Source organism: Diabrotica undecimpunctata, chromosome 1 (assembly GCF_040954645.1).
Source record: "Diabrotica undecimpunctata isolate CICGRU chromosome 1, icDiaUnde3, whole genome shotgun sequence".
NCBI classification, from domain to species: Eukaryota; Metazoa; Arthropoda; class Insecta; order Coleoptera; family Chrysomelidae; genus Diabrotica; species Diabrotica undecimpunctata.
This window is the reverse complement of record NC_092803.1, coordinates 8,879,545-8,899,897: the sequence shown is the minus strand read 5'-3', so window position 1 is coordinate 8,899,897 and position 20,353 is coordinate 8,879,545. Positions and strand designations below refer to the sequence as shown.

Here is a 20,353-nt window from a genome sequence, read left to right as displayed (position 1 = left end):
AACTTAGTAAAGTGGAAAATTGTGCGGGTGGTGTACCAAAAGAACTGTAAAAATAAAAGAAGTAGGGGTACAAAAGCTCTTTCAATTTATACAAAGCGTTACCTATATGGAACTGTTTAAATTTGATTAAAATAAAAATAGCCCTGACCCTCAGAAGAGGTCATCATCCTCCCTTTTTCTTTACACTTGTTCGTATTAGGATCCCCAATTACATTTGTTCATACACATTTATCTCCTTCTCCGACTATATCAGCACTCCAATTTCACTCGTTTTTCTCCAATTTACTCCATCTTACTTTAAAATCGTTCAATGTTACCATCTCATTTGTGTATTTGAATTAATAATGATCAATTATCAAAATTCAGTCTTTCTTTAAAGTAACGTAAAGTATTAGTCATTTTCATTTCCAAGAACATCTACATTGCTTTAACCATTTTTCTCCACGACGTCTCCGTCATTTTAGACTTTACTTAATTTTATTTTACAGTTTTTTATCCGGTTCGTATAAGTAGCATATATTAAAAAATAAGAACTGTAGGTGGCATGCTAGTTGATCCAAAACTAACAAGAATAGTACAATATCACATAATTTGACCAGTTTTTCTGGCTCACAATTAGTGTCCTAAAGTTTTAGTTAGTTAGTAATATTGGTTCTCTGCCAAATTATGGGTTTAATAAGATTCGGCTCAAAGGACCAATGTAAAAGAACGAGATTACAGATGTTCTTCAGCGATCTCAGAATACATCTTTATTTATAACTGGCGATGACTAAAAGTAAGTAAAAAACTGACAGGTTAACCTACAAATATGTTCAAATTGAGTTTACCAGCCGATAGTAATTTTATTCTCTAAAATTAGCCGACATGTCATTGCAAAAATTGGCAAAAATATTGCCATCAAACTAAGAGATGATGCAATAGAATGATGATGACTATTGTCTTTTACCAATCCTTTATCCAAAATTGTAAATGTAAATATTATAAGCAAATATATAACTGATGAACTATCATTAAAAGAAGGTAATGATAATGCCTTTATCATAGAACAACTTAAAACTATAGGAAGAATTTGTTCAATTCAAAATTGGGGTTAACTTTAAGGACAATGATACAATGAATTTTGGCCAGATGAAATTATTTTAAGACGATTTAACATAAACAGAAAGGCAACTCAAAGAAATAACAATGATGTTATTCTTGATCCGTCTTCTTCTGATGGTGGGAACAAATCTACGAATATTCCACAAAATTTTCCCCAATAAGATGACCATCTGGAGGTACATGTGCATCAAACGGCTATTACAGTGTCTATTATCAAAATGTTAGAGGACTACGGACAAAACTAAAGACCTTCTCTGAATCAGTAACAGCGAATAATTATGATTAGACTTCGGCAAATATGCAAATAAAAATGTAGAAAATATGCGCGTAAATATGCACATGTTTACCCGAAAATATGCAAATATTTTACAAAATATGCATACAAATAAATAAAAAAATCGTAAAATAGTAACAATTTTATTTAAAAAAAAAGTGTACATAACTAAATATTTCCTACTATTCATTAAGATTTACATTTATTTTAAGTAACTACATCATTTTTAAGTATGAATAAACTTATTTAGAATTATGGTAACAATAAATGACCAAGTGGTGTTGAAAATTTTCTAACAAAAACTTGTGGCTTCTGTCTGAGTACATATATTTATATATGGAAAAACTTCGTTCAACATCAACTGATGTAACGGGAGCATTTTTCAAACTAACCAAAACATTTGGTTCTGAATTAATTGTTTCCGAAATATTTCCAGCTAGAACACTAACTACTTCAGAAAGAATATGGTAACCTTTAGTTTTTTCCATAGTAGCTTCAAATTTTTTTAAAATATCTTTTCCAATATTACCTCTAACGTTCCGACAACATGACGCAAATTCTTTTATTAATGCTGTACTTTCGAACAATGACAGTTTTGGTGATTCTAACTGAGTAATTGTTTTTTGAACAAAACTAAAATTTGATTTTATAAATGAAAGTTCTTGTTGAAGCAAGTTACTCTGAAAAGTTTGTTTAGAATCCAAAAGAGATTGGGAACTTTCATCTGTTAACGTATCAATTATGTTCTTTATTTTAACAAAATGATCTGCATAAAAATAAGCTGCTTCTAACCATCGCGTTAAAATAGGTTGTGGTGGAAGAGGAATGTTAGGTAGCATTTCTTTATAAAGTTGAATTATTATAGGAGATTTAAGAAATACTTTTTTGACACTGGATATCATGGTATTTACAAGAGGAAACTTTTTTCGTATTTCCTCTGCAACTCTGTTTAATCCATGCGCTACACAAGTAACATGTATTAAATCTGGGAAAAATATTTTTAAATTTTGTCCTGCTTTCACCATATAAGGAGCAGCATCCGATAAAATAAGCAGTAATTTATTAGAAGGAATAGTTGTCGAAAGAAAAAAAGTTGCTAATGTTTCTTGTATAAAACGCGAAATTGTTAAAGCATTTGTTTTCTCAAGTTGCTGGCATGAAATAAGATGAGATTTTGGTAAGGTATCTTCTTTAAGAACACCAATCAATAAATGAGCAATATACTTTCCTGAGGAATCAGCGGTTTCGTCTACAGATATGTAAAAATAATTATCTGCAATTTCTTCCTTAATATTAATTAACACCGACGAGTATAGCCCGTTCACATTATTTCTTCTTAGAGACCGATCACTTGGAACATTAAGTTTGCAATATTTTTTTAGAAACGAACTAAAATTTACATTTGCTAATTTTGAAAGCGGTATGTTTGCAGACACTAATGCGCGACACAAGTCTTCATTAAAAGTTTCTTGCTCATCTAATTTTTTGAAGTAGATTGGAAACATTTAGCCATTGAAGTTTGATGTTTTCCTCCTATTTTTCCTTTTTTTGCAATGTGTGAAGCAGTTCTCACATGTTGGTCTATCTGAAATTTCTTCTCACATGCTATCTATAAATAAAAATAAAAACCTTTATTTTAACCCAACCTTTAAAATATAAAAATATACAAGGTGTTTTTGGTTAATCAAATAACTGGTTTGGCAAAAAAACACTCGCTAAGTGTTTTAAATGCAGTATTAATCCACAAATTAGTTTTTGTTACTAACCATTAGTACATCATATAACTTATTTTAAAATTCAACAAAAGTTTTTTTTGTTAATTCAATTACAATAAAAATAATTGTGTTTTAGAATAGCTGACTTCATAAAAAAAAGTAAAGGTGAAAAATTTTTCTAAATACACACCATTGTATTGTACCATGGACAATTTTTTCTCACTAAAGGAAGCTATTTTTCATTTAAAAACAACCTACGAGTACTAAATTTCAAGTAAATACGTTTATTGGTTTTAAAGTTATTGTTGTTATTAACTAAAAGAATTTAATTTTTTTTAATTTTAACACCCTGTATCTCGAAAAGTAAATAAGTTTGACCCCTCATTAACTATATCGTTTTGTTCAATTTTTCGAGAAATATCTACAGTCAAACGTTGTAAGTGTCATTTGGAAACACCCTGTATGTATGAAATATTAGATATTTAATAGAAAATATTAGATACTTACAATTTTGCCACAGACTGAACAGTAGATTTTTCCCATATCCATAGACAGCTCTTTATAAGGTTTAATCCAAGTTGAAGCACTGGTTGTTTTAGGCATTATAAAATCACAATCTTCCTTTTTGTTACGCACAACGAGTGTTTACGCTTTGAATATCAAAACAAAAATGATTTACAAATCTGAGCATCAAATTAGAAATATTTAGGTACCTAATTCAATAAACTGGGAGATTTTGGAAAATCCCTAAATTAGGAACAAAACTATTAGCCGTTTACCTGCTGTTAAGATACAATAAATTGTAGATAGATTTGGGGATTAGATCATAAAATGCAAATGAGCGAACCCTTAGCGATTATCCAATAACTGAATGCCTCAGTGACCGAGACTTTCTAAGAATGTTGAGGGCTACTTAAATTGATCTTCTTTGAAATTGTAAATGTTTTGTACCTGTAGAGATTCTTGATTAAAATGACTACAAAATTTTATACAAGAATTGAAATAAATTGGTATGTTTAAAAATTTTCAAATACAGTATAAAAATCTGAACTTGTATGCACTTTATGCAAACTTTTATACAAATATGCCAAAATATGAAATATTTGCATAAAATATGCACAATATGCAAAATATGCAATATGCATATTTGCCGAAGTCTAGTAATCACATTGTGCTTTAATAGTTTAAGCTAAATTTAGGTTGATTTGTAAAAAAGGCAAGTCCATAATTACATTACATTTACAGAATTTGCCGTATCTCTCTAATTTTCATAAATCACAAATGGTGTAATTAATTATCTCTACAACTTTTCACCTAAAATTCTCCAATTCTCATATTTTTATTTCGGTAATTTACATTTCTAGCAGCGTATGCCGCTATCGCAATATCTCACTCAACTTTTCAGAAAAGTTGATTTTCAAATCCCAAAAAAGAATATTTTAAAAGATCCTTAGATGGAAGGTCTCGCAGCACGATAGTACAATGACTTTTTTTACCTTTAATCTTTGATAACATTAAAGGGATAAAAAGGATAAATATCATTACTATTAGATGCAGCAATAGCTATAGTAACTATAATATAGTCTTCGTATATTATCCTTAATCATCCTCAAAACCTCCGCAAAACAGCTAACGCCTTTAATTTACCGTACACAACTCCGAAATATTAATTTCGGGATTCTATCGCTGCCATTCGACTGCATTTCTCCACATATCCACATACATTATACACGTACGCGTCCATTAAGAAGAAAGAACGAGAATATCGCAGAAGAACCGCTAATGGAGAAAGGTGGGTAGTAATCAAAAGCACAAAAACTGGTCCAGCTAGAGGATCTCATCAGGACCGGAATCTGTTAGGGAAATTAGGAGGGTTGGCGGTTGTAAAAACTTGCAAATAACTTGATCGTTCGGCAAAACAAAACATTGTTTCGTGTACATAAAATTAAGGTAAACTAGGGTCTGTGTATATGGGAAAGTTAATAGATATATGAGCAAGGTATAAAAACCCTGCTATTATTTGTTGTGTCTGTTGTAACGAAGCTGATATACATAAATAAGGTTCACAAAGAATTTGACACATTCAAATATCGATCTACTTCATAGCACACTACCACCTAGCATTGAAACTTCCGTGTTAAGGAATAAAACAATGATTGGCGCATCACCTAGTGATCGGGCGCGTAACTATATATACATGGCGCTAAATTCAAAAGTTTAGTAATATTACCTAGGATTGTGAACTCATTTTAAAGTAAAGGAAAATCGATATAATCCTAAAATAACAAGAAAAATCCTTATCCTATACGATAATAAATATTTTTCGTATACTTTTTGGGTTTTCTTGTTATGTTGGGACTATATTTATTTTCCATTACATTAAAATGCCAAAGTGGTTAAAAAAATTACAGAATAAAATATAGAATAAAATCTTTATTTATAAAAATGTTACAAGAAATGTTATATGTGTTACAAGAAATATTAATAATACAAGCCAAATGACAAACACAATTACAATCAACAGATTTTTTCACCAGTATGTCATCTTAAGATCAGACATCCCATCCCTATCATCAACAGAATAGGAAAGATCCCTGTCAACACATTCAAATTTATTTATTCATAACTCTGAACGCCTTACCGCTGTCTATGTGGATGCAGGCTAATATACGGGACAAGCCGATTAAATGTTACAACTTAGTGGTTAAGTACACAGTATTTTAAGATAATAAAATTAAATAATGTGAAATAAAAATATATTATGTACACAAACACATGCATGTACACATATATATAGATATATATATATATATATATATATATATATATATATATATATATATATATATATATATATAATTAAACATGTAATGACATTTTAAAACCTATAAACCCAACAGTTAGTTCTATGATTCTAAAATCCAGCACAAACAATAAAGATGGAAAAATAGCATAACAAAAATAAAAAAATATGTAAAGTATTACCTAGTTACAATAAAAACATGAAGTATTTTACACAGTTAAGTTTCCAAACTCTATGGTACCAGTAACTCTTCTACTAATATTTATATATTTATTGAGGGACATATTAAATACATTTACATTTAGGTTGTTTAACAAAGATAAGTATCTATTCAGTGGGCTATTAGCACCATAGGTTGTTCTACAAAATGGAACATTAAAAGTACATAGATGAGGCAAACCATGGTAAGATGGTACTCTAAGACCAATCTCACTCACAAGAGAGGGACAGATCCCTCCTCATACTTAAAGCAGGCAAGCTCATAGACCTCTCCATGATAGTGTAGTCATGGTCTGCTAAACTAATCCAACTTTGAAAGGCGCACACCTGTAGAAATTTATGCCGAACCCTCTCTAAGGTGATGCTTTTTAAGATAGTTGTTGAACCACCACCTACAAATAATTCAAATACTAAGCTAAGTAAGACTGGTTTTATAATATACAATTTTAGGTTAAATTTATAAACTAATTTTATAGTAAAAGGTCAGATATAATGTGAATAAGAATATAGGTCAGTGGTATAATAGTTCTTACCTGGTCCTGGTAAAAACAAACTCGGGACGGCTGTTCTCGTAATACCGCTATTTCCAACATTGACTATATCTTCCTCTTTAAAATGACTAGCGCATACACGAAAATTGTTATAAATAGTTTCTTTTGCAGCATTCTCTAATTAGGGCTGTTAACAGCATTCACCCATTTATCAAACATATCCATATAATGTCCTGGACTTAAAAAAGTAGTATCAAAGAATATAGACGCTTAAGCGTCTATATTCTTTGGTAGTATCCATGCAATCTGGAACACATCTTTTTTGTTCAGTTCTTCGTCTCTACATTGTTATTCCATGTTCGTGTTCGATTCCATAATAAAAAATCGTCGAAAATTGTACGATTTTGCACTATTTATACAAAAAATTTTAAATTATAAAATAAATTATAAAAAATAAAACAAATACAAATATGGCGCCGTATTTGTCTAAACTCAACTTTGACTTGATCACAGCACACTCACTCCGCGCAGGAACGAGACTAGCAGCGCCACCAAGCGAATGGGCGCCTAATCCGAACATGATTTGACCTTGGCTATCCCTGTTACCAATCTATAAGGTGGTAATACTATTTATAGGTGTAATTTATCTATGATCTACTTGATGAAAATGACAGTTGAGTTAATATTTGACATTTCGACTTTAAGCACCAATTTTACAAATTGCTATATTTGTTATTAACAATTATATTTGATATACATCAAAACAGAGCACAATAAGAAATAATAGTTATGTTATGAGGCAGTAAAATTTGAGCACATTCATTTTAGTCGAGCTAGCTGACTAACATACTGGGATCAAATAGATGATACAGACTATTGTCTTTTCGCGTTAGGTTAGATCTTCTTCACCATATTTTTATTTTTTTTTATTTGACTATCGTGCTCACTAAAACCGTGTCGATAGAGGCCATTTTTATTTCGCCGAGCTCGACGTACAGACAACTATTTTAGCAGCCAAAAATACAGAACCGCATACGAGTGTACTCCATGATAGAGAATGTACACTCGTATACGGTTCAGCAGAATTCGTAAAAGTATTTTCAAAGTGTGACTCATTAAGCTTACGGTCTGAAGTCGCTATATTTGGATCCAGTTCCCTTTTTTGGCTACGTTATAAAGATTTATTATAACCAATATGGTGGCCCACGATCAATAAACGGACACTTTACAAAATGATAAAATGAAAAAGACCCTAACCAATCTTCCAGTAGTTGACCGCTTTTGTACATTGCAATAAAAATACTAAATTACACTAATTTGGTCGGGTCTAACTGGTTTATTGCTTTTTGCCATAGCTATAGTATAAAGGGATAATTTTTGTTTTTGTATTAGATCCTTTTTTAATATTTTAATCTTCTGTTTAATATTGGATAGCTCAGAGAGTTTAATATCTGATGGGAAGTCAACAGCAAAGTTGTGATCCGAATGGGATAGGAAGTGCTAGGAAAAACATCTGATAAAGGTCCTTCTAAGGAAAAAGAAACTTGGTGGTGGAACGATGATGTAGCTACTGCTAAGAAATGCTCGCCAGCAAAGCTGTACGAAGAATTGCAAACACCCGAGAAGATGAAAAGATTATACGGCATTGCTAAAGTAAGGGGCAAGTCATCAAGAAACTTGACTCACATGCGGCAGACTAAGAGTACGAATGGAAGAGTGGTAAAACAGTAGATCATGATGGAATACTTGTGGTGGACATTTGGAAAGCTTTTGGAGAGGAAGGGGTGGATATGTTGTGGCAAATGATAAGTAGGATATATCAGCAAGGAAGGAGGAGAACCCGATGTATGGAGGGAGACCGTGATGGTATCGTTGTATAAATATACAGAGGACATTCAGGACTGCAAAAACTATAGAGGAATCAAGTTAATGTCGAAAAACGGGGTACTTTATGATCGAAAAATAAGTGAAGGACTGAAAGGAAAAAAGTACAAGAGTATGGTAAGTCCTGTAAAATTCATAGTTACACCATATCTTCAGATACTAGAAATCCTAATTTTTGCAAAGAATAATACCATTAATACAGCAGTAGTCACTAACAAGTCCCTTCGTGACTTGTAGTAAATGTTCTTCCCAAGCTAAGATAGGTCTTTTGATTTTTGAACATGTATGGGACGTGATAAGTAGAAGATTGGGTTCTTGGTTGAATAATGGACTTGCGTCCACATAAAGTTGCTATAAAATACATGAATTTGAAGTTACTTTATACCCAATTACAGAATAAAACATTATTCACGTTCTTCTAAGCATGTCTCGAAGGCATAAGAACCGTATAAACTTACGACATCCCCTTCACAGACCTCGAGAGAGCCTGTCTTCGTATTCGGTAACAAACACTATTTCTGATAAATGCCACGATGGAATGAAAGCTCAATATATTATATGATGATTGGTCTGGGGAAGTCACATAGTAGTTCCAGATGTTTTTTGGTGGGTATTGGCTATAAAAGGAGTTCCAAATAAATATGTTATGACATCTTAGCAAGGATTATAAGACACTTGATTATCACCATCATCAGTGTCCACAGCTGAAAATAAGCGCTCCTTAGTCGTTTCCAGTGCTGCTGTTTTATGCCGTATGTATCCAGTTTGTTGTAACTCTCTTACAGTTATCGCTTCATCGTACTGGAGGTCTACTCTACTAATATTTGCATTACACGTGTAGTCCACTTTCCTTCTCGCCACGTGTTCAGCCCAATTTCACTTCATGTATACTATTCTTTCTACAGCATCTTTGATTACTGTTCTGGCTTTTATAAATTTCATTTGGGACTCTATATCTTAATGGTAACCTCAAAATTGATCGCTCCATGGCTCGCTGAGGTACTCTGATTTTTTGCACATGATTTTTATAGAGTGTTAACTTTAAGTCAGCACAAGAAAATATTTATAGACTGTTACGTGTTCGATATCTCCATCATTTACGATTATATAGCGACTAGGGACCAAGTTTATCATATACTGGGTTTTTGTAGGGTTAATTTCTAAACTTACTTGTTTTGATACATAGTTCACTGGGCTTCTTTGATGCCCATATCAAATTGCCTGATATCAAAACGATATCGTCAGCGAAGCGCAAGTGGTTTAATATTTCACCATTGACATTAATTCCCATGCTATCTCACTCAAGTTATTTCTTCTTCTTCATGTGCCTTGTCCGTTCCGAACGTTGGCAATCAACATGGCTATTCTGACTTTGCTTGCGGCAGATCTGAATAGTTCAGCAGATGACAATCCGAACCATTGCCGCAAGTTTTGGAGCCACGAGTGTCTTCTCCTCCCTGGACCCCTTCTGCTGTCTATTTTCCCTTGGACGATCAGTTGTAGGACTCTATATTTATTATGTCTCATAACGTGACCCAAGTATTCCAACTTTCTTTTCTTTATACTTATTCCTACCTCTCTCTCTTTACCTATCCGGCGTAGTACCTCTTCGTTGGTCACGTGCTCAGTCCAGGATATACGTAATATACGTCGGTAAGCCCACATTTCGAAGGCCTCTACTTTTTTCATCAATGTTGCGGTCATTGTCCACGCCTCCATTCCATATAACAAAACCTGGAATACATAACATTTCAGAAGTCGAATTTTGAGAGGTAGGGTGAGGCTTTTAGAGGTGAAAATTTGCTTCATGCTAGTGAACGATGCTCTTGCCTTTTCTACTCTTATACGTATTTCCTTCGCTTGATCCCAATTTGAGTTAATTGTTGTTCCCAAGTAGATGTACAAATCCACGTGTTCAATTCTTTCATCGCCCAATATCAGTTGCTGTGGTGGTTGTTGGGTTTTGCTTACTAACATCCATTTGGTTTTTGTGATATTTAGTCTGAGTCCGTATTGTGCACTTGTTTTTTGTATCTTACTCATTAGGCAACTCAGTTCCTTCATGCTACTTGCTAGAATCACAGTGTCATCAGCATCCCTTATGTTATTAATTATTTGTCCATTTATCTTTATGCCTTCTGTGCTTTCCTCCAGCGCTGTCTTAAATACTTCTTCTGAGTATATATTAAAGAGAATAGGAGACAAGATACAGCCCTGTCGTACCCCTTTCTTGATCTCAATTTTATTGGTAAATGTAGATCCTACTTTCACTTTAGCTGTTTGGCCCCAATAGAGACTCGCTATTGTTCGAATGTCTCTGTAGTCGACTCCGATCTTATGGAGAACTTCAATTATCTTTTCGTGCTTTACGTTATCGAATGCTTTTGCGTAGTCTATAAAGCATATGTACACGTCTTTGTTCATATCTCTGCAGCGCTGGATAAGTACCTGTAGACTAAAAAGTGCTTCTCTTGTCCCAAGAGAATTTCGAAACCCAAACTGCGAATCTCCAATGTTATCCTCGCATTTTTTGCTTATTCTGTTGTAAATAACCTTGGTGTATGCCTTCGAAATGTGGTTAATTAGACTTATCATCCGATGTTGATCACAAGACTTTGCTTTTGGTTTTTTCGGTATGGCAACAAAAGTTGACTCTAGCCAGTCTTCAGGAAACTCCCCGCTGTTATAAATATTGTTAAAGAGTCTGTCTAGAAATTGACTGTTTGTTTCGCACAGCATTTTCAATACTTCCCCGTATACGTTATCGTTGCCTGGTCTTTTGTTATTTTTAAGACCCTTTATAGCATTCTCCACTTCTGATTTTAGAATAGAAGGGCCAGTATCATCATTGCTCAGTGTATATCCACTAGGACGGTCATCATTAAACAGTTGTTCCACATAAGTTTCCCAGATTCTAACTATTTTGTCGGGGTCTAGTTGTAGATTTCCATTATCATCGCATAGCCCTTTCGATAAAATATTGTAGCTTTTCTTTGTTGTGAGTTCCTTTATCTTCTTATGCATATTGTGATAGTCGTATACCTTTTCGCACTGTTCGATTTCTTCACATCTCTTCGAGAACCATTTCTCTTTAGATTTTCTTATCTCAGCTCTAATTCGTCTATGGGTTTCGCGGTATTTGGCAGTATCTTTAGTTTTATATATCCGTCTCTCTTCCATCATGTCAAGGATTTCTGCAGTCATCCAGTCTTTCTTTTTTCTCTTATCAGGTAGTAAAAACTTAGAGCTTGAAGTCCTAATCTCTTCTTTAATTTCACTCCACTTTTCCAGCGGTTCATTGTTATTTTTAAGGATTTTTGATATTTCGGTATTTAAATTCTCCTGCATCTGTTGTTTAATATTATTGTTGGAAAGCTTCCTAATATCTAGCGTTTCGGGCCTGTTCTTTGTATTTGGCTTTTTTAACTTTACTTCAAACTTACATACCACCGGATTGTGGTCTGATGCTACGTCCGCACCCGGGTACGTTTTTACGGCTTTGATGGAATTTCTAAACCTGATTGGTGCAGCGATATAATCTATTTGATTTCTGATTATTTTACCAGGTGAGTCTGCCGGTGATTTCCAGGTATAGAGTCTACGGTACGGGAGCTTAAAGAGAGTGTTAGTAAGTACTAGGTTGTGTTCTTGGCAAAATTGAACTAGACGATCTCCTCTTTCGTTTCTTTCACCAAGTCCGAAATTTCCCACTACCTTTCCTGTTTTGCCTCGTCCTACTTTCAAGTTATTTAAAAACATAAATTCTAGCAGTATTATAAACAGTTTTGGTGACACATTGTCACCTTGACGTACTCGATTTTAAACTTTCAACTAAGAAACTTGATGTTTTCATGATGATGAGGTCTAATTTTATGCTGTTGAGAACTTCCTTCAACCCTGTTTTAGACTAGTGATAAATCACTAGTGCAGATGGGCTCGACGTCGTACCACCACGAGGAGACGTCATCGTAGACGCTAGACTGTAGCTCTGGTCATCTCGAGGTCTTGTTAGCTACTTTTACCCTTCTCGTCTGAGTCAAGGGACTCCATTTCAGACACAACTCCACAGAGCTCATCATTAAGTAGCTGAATTTCAAGAAGTAATTATTTTTTTCTTCTAATTTCTATTAAAATTCTGTTGTTCAGGAGTCAGATCATTTGTTGAAATGTGTAAATTGTAGCAAGGATGACATTTAAGATCGGTGGCGGCCGACGGCGCGATACAGAAGGGTCGACGTGATACCACTGCAAGCAGACGCCATCTTAGACGCTAGACAGCAGCTCTGATCATCTGGAGGTCTTGTTAACTACTATATACTGCCTGATTGTCGGCTTAGGAACCAATCCCCGTTAACAAGTACGGAAATCATTTCCATTTTAAGAATTACAATAATTTAGATAAAAGCCTCAAACAGTTGATCTTTTAAAAGCGTTTTGTGCTTTGGGGAGAATTAAGGACAAGTGGTTTCTCTCATCTATCGTTGGATATCCGATACCAATTTGTAAAAACGTTTATTTACTCCATATTGCTATACGAGTGGAAACATGGACTCTCGGAATTACAAGTATGAGGTGTATAGAAGCCTTTGAGATGTGGATTTTTCGAAGGATGCTGAAGATCTCAGAGCACGTGACCAACAACGAGGTGCTAAGAAGAATGGGTACTGAGAGAGAACTCCTAAATATTGTAAAAAACAGAAAAACGAGTTATCTATGACATATTTACAGAGAAGAAAAATACAACTTTCTACGACTTATAATGGAAGGGAAAGTGGAAGGAAAAAGAGGTCCAGGAAGAAGAAAATGCTTCTGGTTGAAGACTGTAAGAGACTGGACAGGCATGGACACACATTCGATACTAAGAACAGCTCAAGATAGAGAGCAATTTGCTGTAGTTATAGCCAACCTTCAGTAATGGAGAAGGCACCTTAAGAAGAACGTTTCTCAGAACTTGACAACCATAAGAGTCAGTCAGTTTGAACGTGAGAATTTAAAGATATAAAAAGTACCTTTTAATAAGATAAGTAATTAGAATATAGTTAACTAAGACCATATTATAATAAAATAATATACTCTAAAGTCATATTCTAATATAATAATAAGAATGTTAAAAAATATATGTGAGTAAATACTAAATGCTATTCCAAACAACCATACGTTTTATTTTTGTTTATTTCTAGTCACCAATTGTGCAAATTAGATCGTTTTGTATTATTGTTAATAATACAGTGGATGCATCTTGCAGTTTTTTTTTGTGTCCACAACACACCGGTTAAAAAGTTGTTATCTCGGTCCGCTCCTGGCCTTCTCGTTTGGAGAGGAGCGCCAGAACGGGGAAAAGGAAGAGATCTGCGAAAATAGAAAAGCTCCCCGTTTTAATTATCCAGTTGCACATGCTTTTGTTTGATGACGCCATTTTCTATGGCATTCAGGCTGTGGATTCCGACAGATAGCCTAGTAGAATCATCCCGAATTCCAGATTAATGCGCCCATAGAGTGGTCCGCCAGGTAATGCTTTTATCGCAAGAATTATTGGAGTATAGTCTTTTGTGTTGGGCTGAAAAAATACATATTTTGCTCGCGAATTTTTTGCGGTATACGGGGATTTTACTTGCGAGATAATTTTGTGCAGATTTTATATTTCGGAAAATTTTTATTTCGCAAACCGAGGGAACAAAGAGAATATTTTTGGTTTTAATTAACATATTTCCTGTTGAATTTTACTTCATAAGGAAATTTTAAATCGTTTACCCCTTGATATGCGAAAAATTGGGCAAAGTTTGCATATAAGATCCATAGCCTACTATATTTTTTTTACCTTTGAAAATTGTGATGTTATACATTCAACCAATTTTTTGATTTTTTTCTGGCAAAAAAGCTAAATAACAAAGTTGTTACAAGTTAGTCACTACACATAAAAAACTTTTACTTTTTCACTTTCGGTGTAGGGGCTGTAGTTATTTTATTACAGACCTTATCGAAGAAGTTAAAAGAACAGAACTAGAAATAGACGAAGAACAAGACGAAATTAATAAATCACACATCACCCAAAGAAACAAGGAAATTGATCATAAAAGGAAAGTATTTGGTACAAACGAAATCACTAACAGGGCTCTAAAGTATCGTTCTTTGAAGACAATCGTATATTTAACAAATATAACAAATGCAATATTAAGATACAGGCTCTTCACAAACGAATGTAAGGAAGTCCATGTATGATACAGAAGCCAGGAAAGAACAACAAATTTCGACAACATTACAGCGAGTCATCCAAAGCAGACTCCAATCAGAGACAGAGGCTAGAATTAATCCCAGAAGTACAATTCGGATTCAGAGCTCAACATTCCAATGAACTACAAGTACTCAGACTTACAGAGTATATAGTAGCTGGATTTAACGACCCAAAATATACAGAAGCAGCCTGTCTGGATGTAAGCAAAGCCTTCGACAAACGGTGGCATGAAGGATTGACATCCAAAATGAGATATTATGGATACAACGCGGACATGACGGAACTCATCTCCTCGTACCTAAGCGACCGGAGGTTCAGGGTCCAGATAGGAGCAGTTCTATCTGAATAAGGAGCCCCAGAAGCTAGAGTATCACAGGGGGCGGTCTTATCACCCCTTCTGCATAGTATATATATACAGCAGACGTTCCAAGAACACCAGAAACACGCCTTTATGAAGACGACACTGCAATCGTGGCAAAACAAAGATAGCTGTAAGAAATCTACAAAGTACAGATGCACTGAATACTGTAGAAGAATGGAATAGTATCAAAAATGAAAAATATACAGAGAATACCACCTTTTTGGAGGACGTACTCGATTACTAATGTTGAGGTACTTCGTCGCATGTGTAAACAAAAAGAATTACTAAGAATAATCAAAGAGAGGAAAATGCAATACTTGGGTCATGTGCTGAGAGGCGAAAGATATGAATTACTTCAAGTTATACTGGAAGGAAAAGTACAGGGCAAAAGATCAGTAGGAAGACGCCAGAACTCGTGGCTGAAAGACCTGAGGAGATGGTTCGACCGCTCATCCGCTGAGATCTTTCGCGCAGCAGTTTCCAAAACTACAATTGCCATTTGGATCGCCAACCTTCGAAAGGAGACGGCGCAATGAGAAGAAGAAGACTCGATTATAATAAGCATCATGTCTACTTCTTCTTCTTCTTCGCGCGACTAGGATTACTCCTGTTTGTCTGTCTCTGATTCTGTTCCAATCGTTGTTGACTGTACATTATCTTTCCACCTTTTTTGCAGCCTTTCAAATTGTCTTCTGCTATACGGCTTGTTGTTTTTACACATGTTCACACCATGTCTAGGTCTCCAATTGTTAGCTGAATAGCTGATTTTCTGTAGAATTGTGTCAAGATTTTCATATGTCTTTACCATATGGACTGAATGAGCAATAAGAAATGAAGCATAATTGTTCCCATTGTGTAAGAGTACAGCTTTTAAACTTATTTTTGATGAATGCTTCCAATCATCTTTATATACTCGATAACAACCTCATTAATTAGACCACCAATATCCTGACAGTAGACTAAATCCGCTTCCTGCCTAAAAAACTGAGCAAACTGTTGATCTATGTACCTGTATTTATAAATAGATGTACCAGGCGACAACCAATTATTTTCTTTTAATCTTGAGCCCAGCAATTCAGATTTTTCCTTTGTTAAACCCAAATCTCTTACTACGTCATCTAACTCAGTTTGTGTAAACAACTGTGGTTGTAAATTTTCTGAAGGACACTGAAATTCACCATCACTTCCTGGACCACTTTTATCAGATTCTGATTCATGAGTGTTTAAAATGTCACCAATACGTAGAGGAGGCTCAGGGACTGGCAGTTCAGGTCCATGCTCTACCGGACGGATAGCAGACGAGATGTTAGGATAAACAATCACTTTCTTATGTTTGGAGTTATATCCAGAAACATGGACAGTACAAAAATAACAATCATTTGAATTATGATTTTTGTGCTCTTTCCATACCATAGGCACTGCAAATCTAAAAGCTTTTTCTGTTTTTTTTAGAACACTTCCTTAAATCCTCAACACAAACATAACATACATTGTGAGGAGCCCAACCTTTGTCTTGGTCACCAATTTTCACACCAAAATATGTAAAATACACCTTTTTACAGAGTTAGTAATGTTTTTGACAGTTTTTACAACCGCGACTTAAAAGCGTATGAGTCAAACACTGAAAAGTGAGGTTATGCTCATTAGAATAAAGGAACTATACAACTGTTAATAAACAGAGATTGTTGTACAATTCACTAACAGTGCTACCAACCAAGTAACATTAGATTTCTCTGCTCTTTAAACAAAATAAAATGTAATTATGCAACTATAATGTTAATTGTGAAAGAATGAAGGGTGATACAGCATTTTTAATATGATTTTCGGACTCAGCACACTAAAATACATAAGATAGAGATAATTTTATCAAAAAAATTTTTTCATCGTTGTAATCGTAACCTGTGTAGTCAATTATGTATAAATTTTCAATAATATATTTTTATCTAAGGTATCCTTTTGTCTACTATCGGTTTATATTCTTTAAACCAATTTGGCATCCCTAATTCGACGTAGCGAGCTCCCCCAGTCAGGTCGTCCGGGATCTCGATTCACGATCTCGGATCCCAGGTCTTTGGTCTCTAATTATAAAAGCATTCGTCGTATTCACCTTATTGTAATTATTTTCCACCGACGCACCGTTACATACATTCCCTATTTCCTTGCCGAATTCTAGGGACTGGTGCGTGTTCGCACTGCCGACAATGCTGATTCCATTAATTTGGAGTAAGTGTAGCTTAACGACAGGTGCGGAACTGTAAGCAACAGTGGAAGAATCGGCAGGGATTATTATTCAGCTGGAGGTGGAAATGCGAGATGTTACCATCATCTTAAATAGGTCTTATGAATTTTTGAGTGTAATAAATACGGTTGTAGCGAAAATTACACCAAAATGATATATTTGATGTAATTTGCCAAGCAGTTTTTAGTTTATTTATATTAAGAGGACTTTTCTTTTCTAAATAAAAAAAAAATAGATTTTTTTACGTAAAAAGATTCCTTAGTATTATTAGTTTCGTTTGCGGTACGAGTAATGGACTAGTTCAGAATCAGTTCAGAATTCTCTTAGTAACCGGATTGTACGCAAGCGCAGTTCAGTTTAGGATTGATTTACACCACGAACGAGTTTTGAACTGGATCCAGTTCAGCTTTCCACCATCTTTCTTTCCTTAGACAAGGAAAGGGAGAGGACAGGTAACGTTCATTTAATCAACTTTCGAAAACTGAAGCTAGTTTCGATGTGACCGCCATGTTTTGTGACTGTACGTTGCCCATTACTACCTCTCGCAGGGTTATCAGGCCTACTGATCTTTGAATAGATCTACTGATTTCAACTTCAATTTAGTGATTTACTGAAACACTATATAGATCTACTAAAAAATATGAATTTATCCTTTCCTTTGATTGTTACGTTGTCATCAATCTGTAGATCTTCTATGTCTTCTTCACTTGTAGATAGGTACTCTGTTTTCGCGAGGTTAATATCTAGGCGAGCCTTGGTATATTCTTCTTGTAGTTTCTTCATCATGTAGCTGAGGTCGTCTTGGTCTTGTGCAATCACTACCTGATCGTCTGCAAAGCTTAACGTATATAGGTATTCGTTCCGTACCGGTACTCCCATGCCTTCGCATTTTCTTTTCCATGTAGTCAAGGCGTTTTTTCAATTATTGGGAAATGACTTGGAGGTAAAATCTTCGTTTTGCTTATTACGTAGTAAAAAAAATCAGAGCTCAAGGAAGTTTCCTTGTGTGGTACGAAGAACACAAAACTGATGTTCAGCTAATCATAAAGGATCCGCTGGAAAATGGAAAGTGATTCAACCGTAATTATTTTTAAAAGATCCACAGAATTGTATAATGCATTTTAAGTTAATTAAATCGGTGATGGACAATTGGAGTGTGTTCTTTACGTAGGTAAGCGCATGTATTAGCGATTATGAGATGTAAAACAGAAAGAAAATACCAAACCGACGCAACTAAAACAACTAAGTTAACTCTAAAACTTATTTAAGAAATTTCTTTTTTTATAGCCTTGCTATTTAGAGAGATCCAAACTGTAACGAATGCATGAAAAAAGAAATTCTTGTTGGTTATCACAAGATAAGCCTGGATGGTGCAAGTTTTTATCAGCGAGAAAACCACTGAGGCTTACAAACATACATCATTTTTCGATCCTAGTGTAGGAAGTATGTTTTTACTGTGTTTGAGTCCCTTAGTCAGGACGATTAATAAACAGATGCCTCAGCCGCAACACACAAAATTATATTGAAAGTTACAACAATTTAATTTAATAAATTGATCCCAAATATAAATGTTGTGGCAAAGATGTGCTCGAGATAGCCTGGACAGCAGCCTGTGCCTTTAATAAAGGCTCTAAAGTCAACATCACAGTAATGGACCTTATGGGAATAAAAACTGGTTGGTCGGTTAATATCGACGAAGCTCGTATTGCTCAAGCCAATAGAAGGAGCAGCGTGATATCCAAAGAGGGTAGAATTATGAAAAAATTCTACGGGACAATGAGGACAACCAATATGCACCATAAATAAGTGACTAGTGGTAAAAAAATAAATATGACCATTTTATTACACAAAATTGCAGTAAAAATACTTTTTTAACGAGTTTGTATCAAAAGTACATTTTTCAAAACTGGGTAACGTTTTCAAAATCCACTAGAACAATATCAGTAAACCAAATTTTTTGGATACTTTATACAGGGTGGTCCTTAAGTAATTGTACAAAAAGAAACCGTAAATTCTGCACTTTAAAATATTACGATTTAAGTCAAGTTCCTTTAATAAAATGTTGATATTAAGAAATATACAGGGTGTTAAAATGGAAATTTAAAGTTTTAATTTTCACTATAACTTTTATGTTTGTGAACATTTATGTATCAAAATTCATAACTGGGTACTATTGAACATCATAAATTATAATTTGATGCATGCTTTAATGTAGCTAATAGAGGGCGCCATATGTGTCACATATGTGGCATACATTTGCACTTAACTTTTTTGCACTTTAAGTTACCGGTGTTTGTGATATAAAATATTAAAGATACATTATTTTAACAAAAAAAAGGTATACTTGTTAATAACTTCAAAACTCAACAGTTTTCGAGATAATCGCATTTTACAAATCAACTACATATTTCAGATTTAACGCAATTACTACAAGCAACGAAAGAAAATTAGACAAAAACATCAATACTTCTGAATTTTGGTATAAAATACCTTTAATAAAGTTAATAGTTAACGAAATATTAAATAAAATAAATATATTAGCAGGATAGAATAGTAGGATTTGTAGGATTTGACAAAATAACAGAATAATTGGATTTTACGTCAAACATTTTACGTTTTGTATTAAATTAAAGTCATAATCAAAATATATTATTTATAAACCAAATTAAGAAATAGTTAAACTAAATAACATTAAACTTTTTGTCAAAGTAAGTGTTCGATATGTCCACCATTTTCTTTAATTCATTTGTCAATACATTCCATATAAGATCGTCTCATATCAAATAGCATCATTGGTTCTAAAGAAACTGCTGCAGTATTTATAATAAGTATTATAAGTATAATAATAATCCAACATTCAGTAAAGTTGTATTTAAGTATGTTCGCACTGCCCTCTCTCTATAATGTGGTGGTGTACCATCTTGCTTAAACCACATATTTCGCCTTAAGTTTGATGACAATTCTTCCAATAAATCAAATAAAATCATTTTATAAAAAATGTAAATAAATCTCACCATTCAAATTACAAGGTAAT

General features: G+C 34.0%; 1 protein-coding gene across 1 annotated transcript in view; it reads right to left on the bottom strand.

Moving 5' to 3' along the window:
- Sema2a (Semaphorin 2a) overlaps positions 1-20,353 on the bottom strand; it is a 1,119,544-nt gene that overhangs the window by 59,992 nt on the left and 1,039,199 nt on the right. The window lies entirely within an intron of this gene.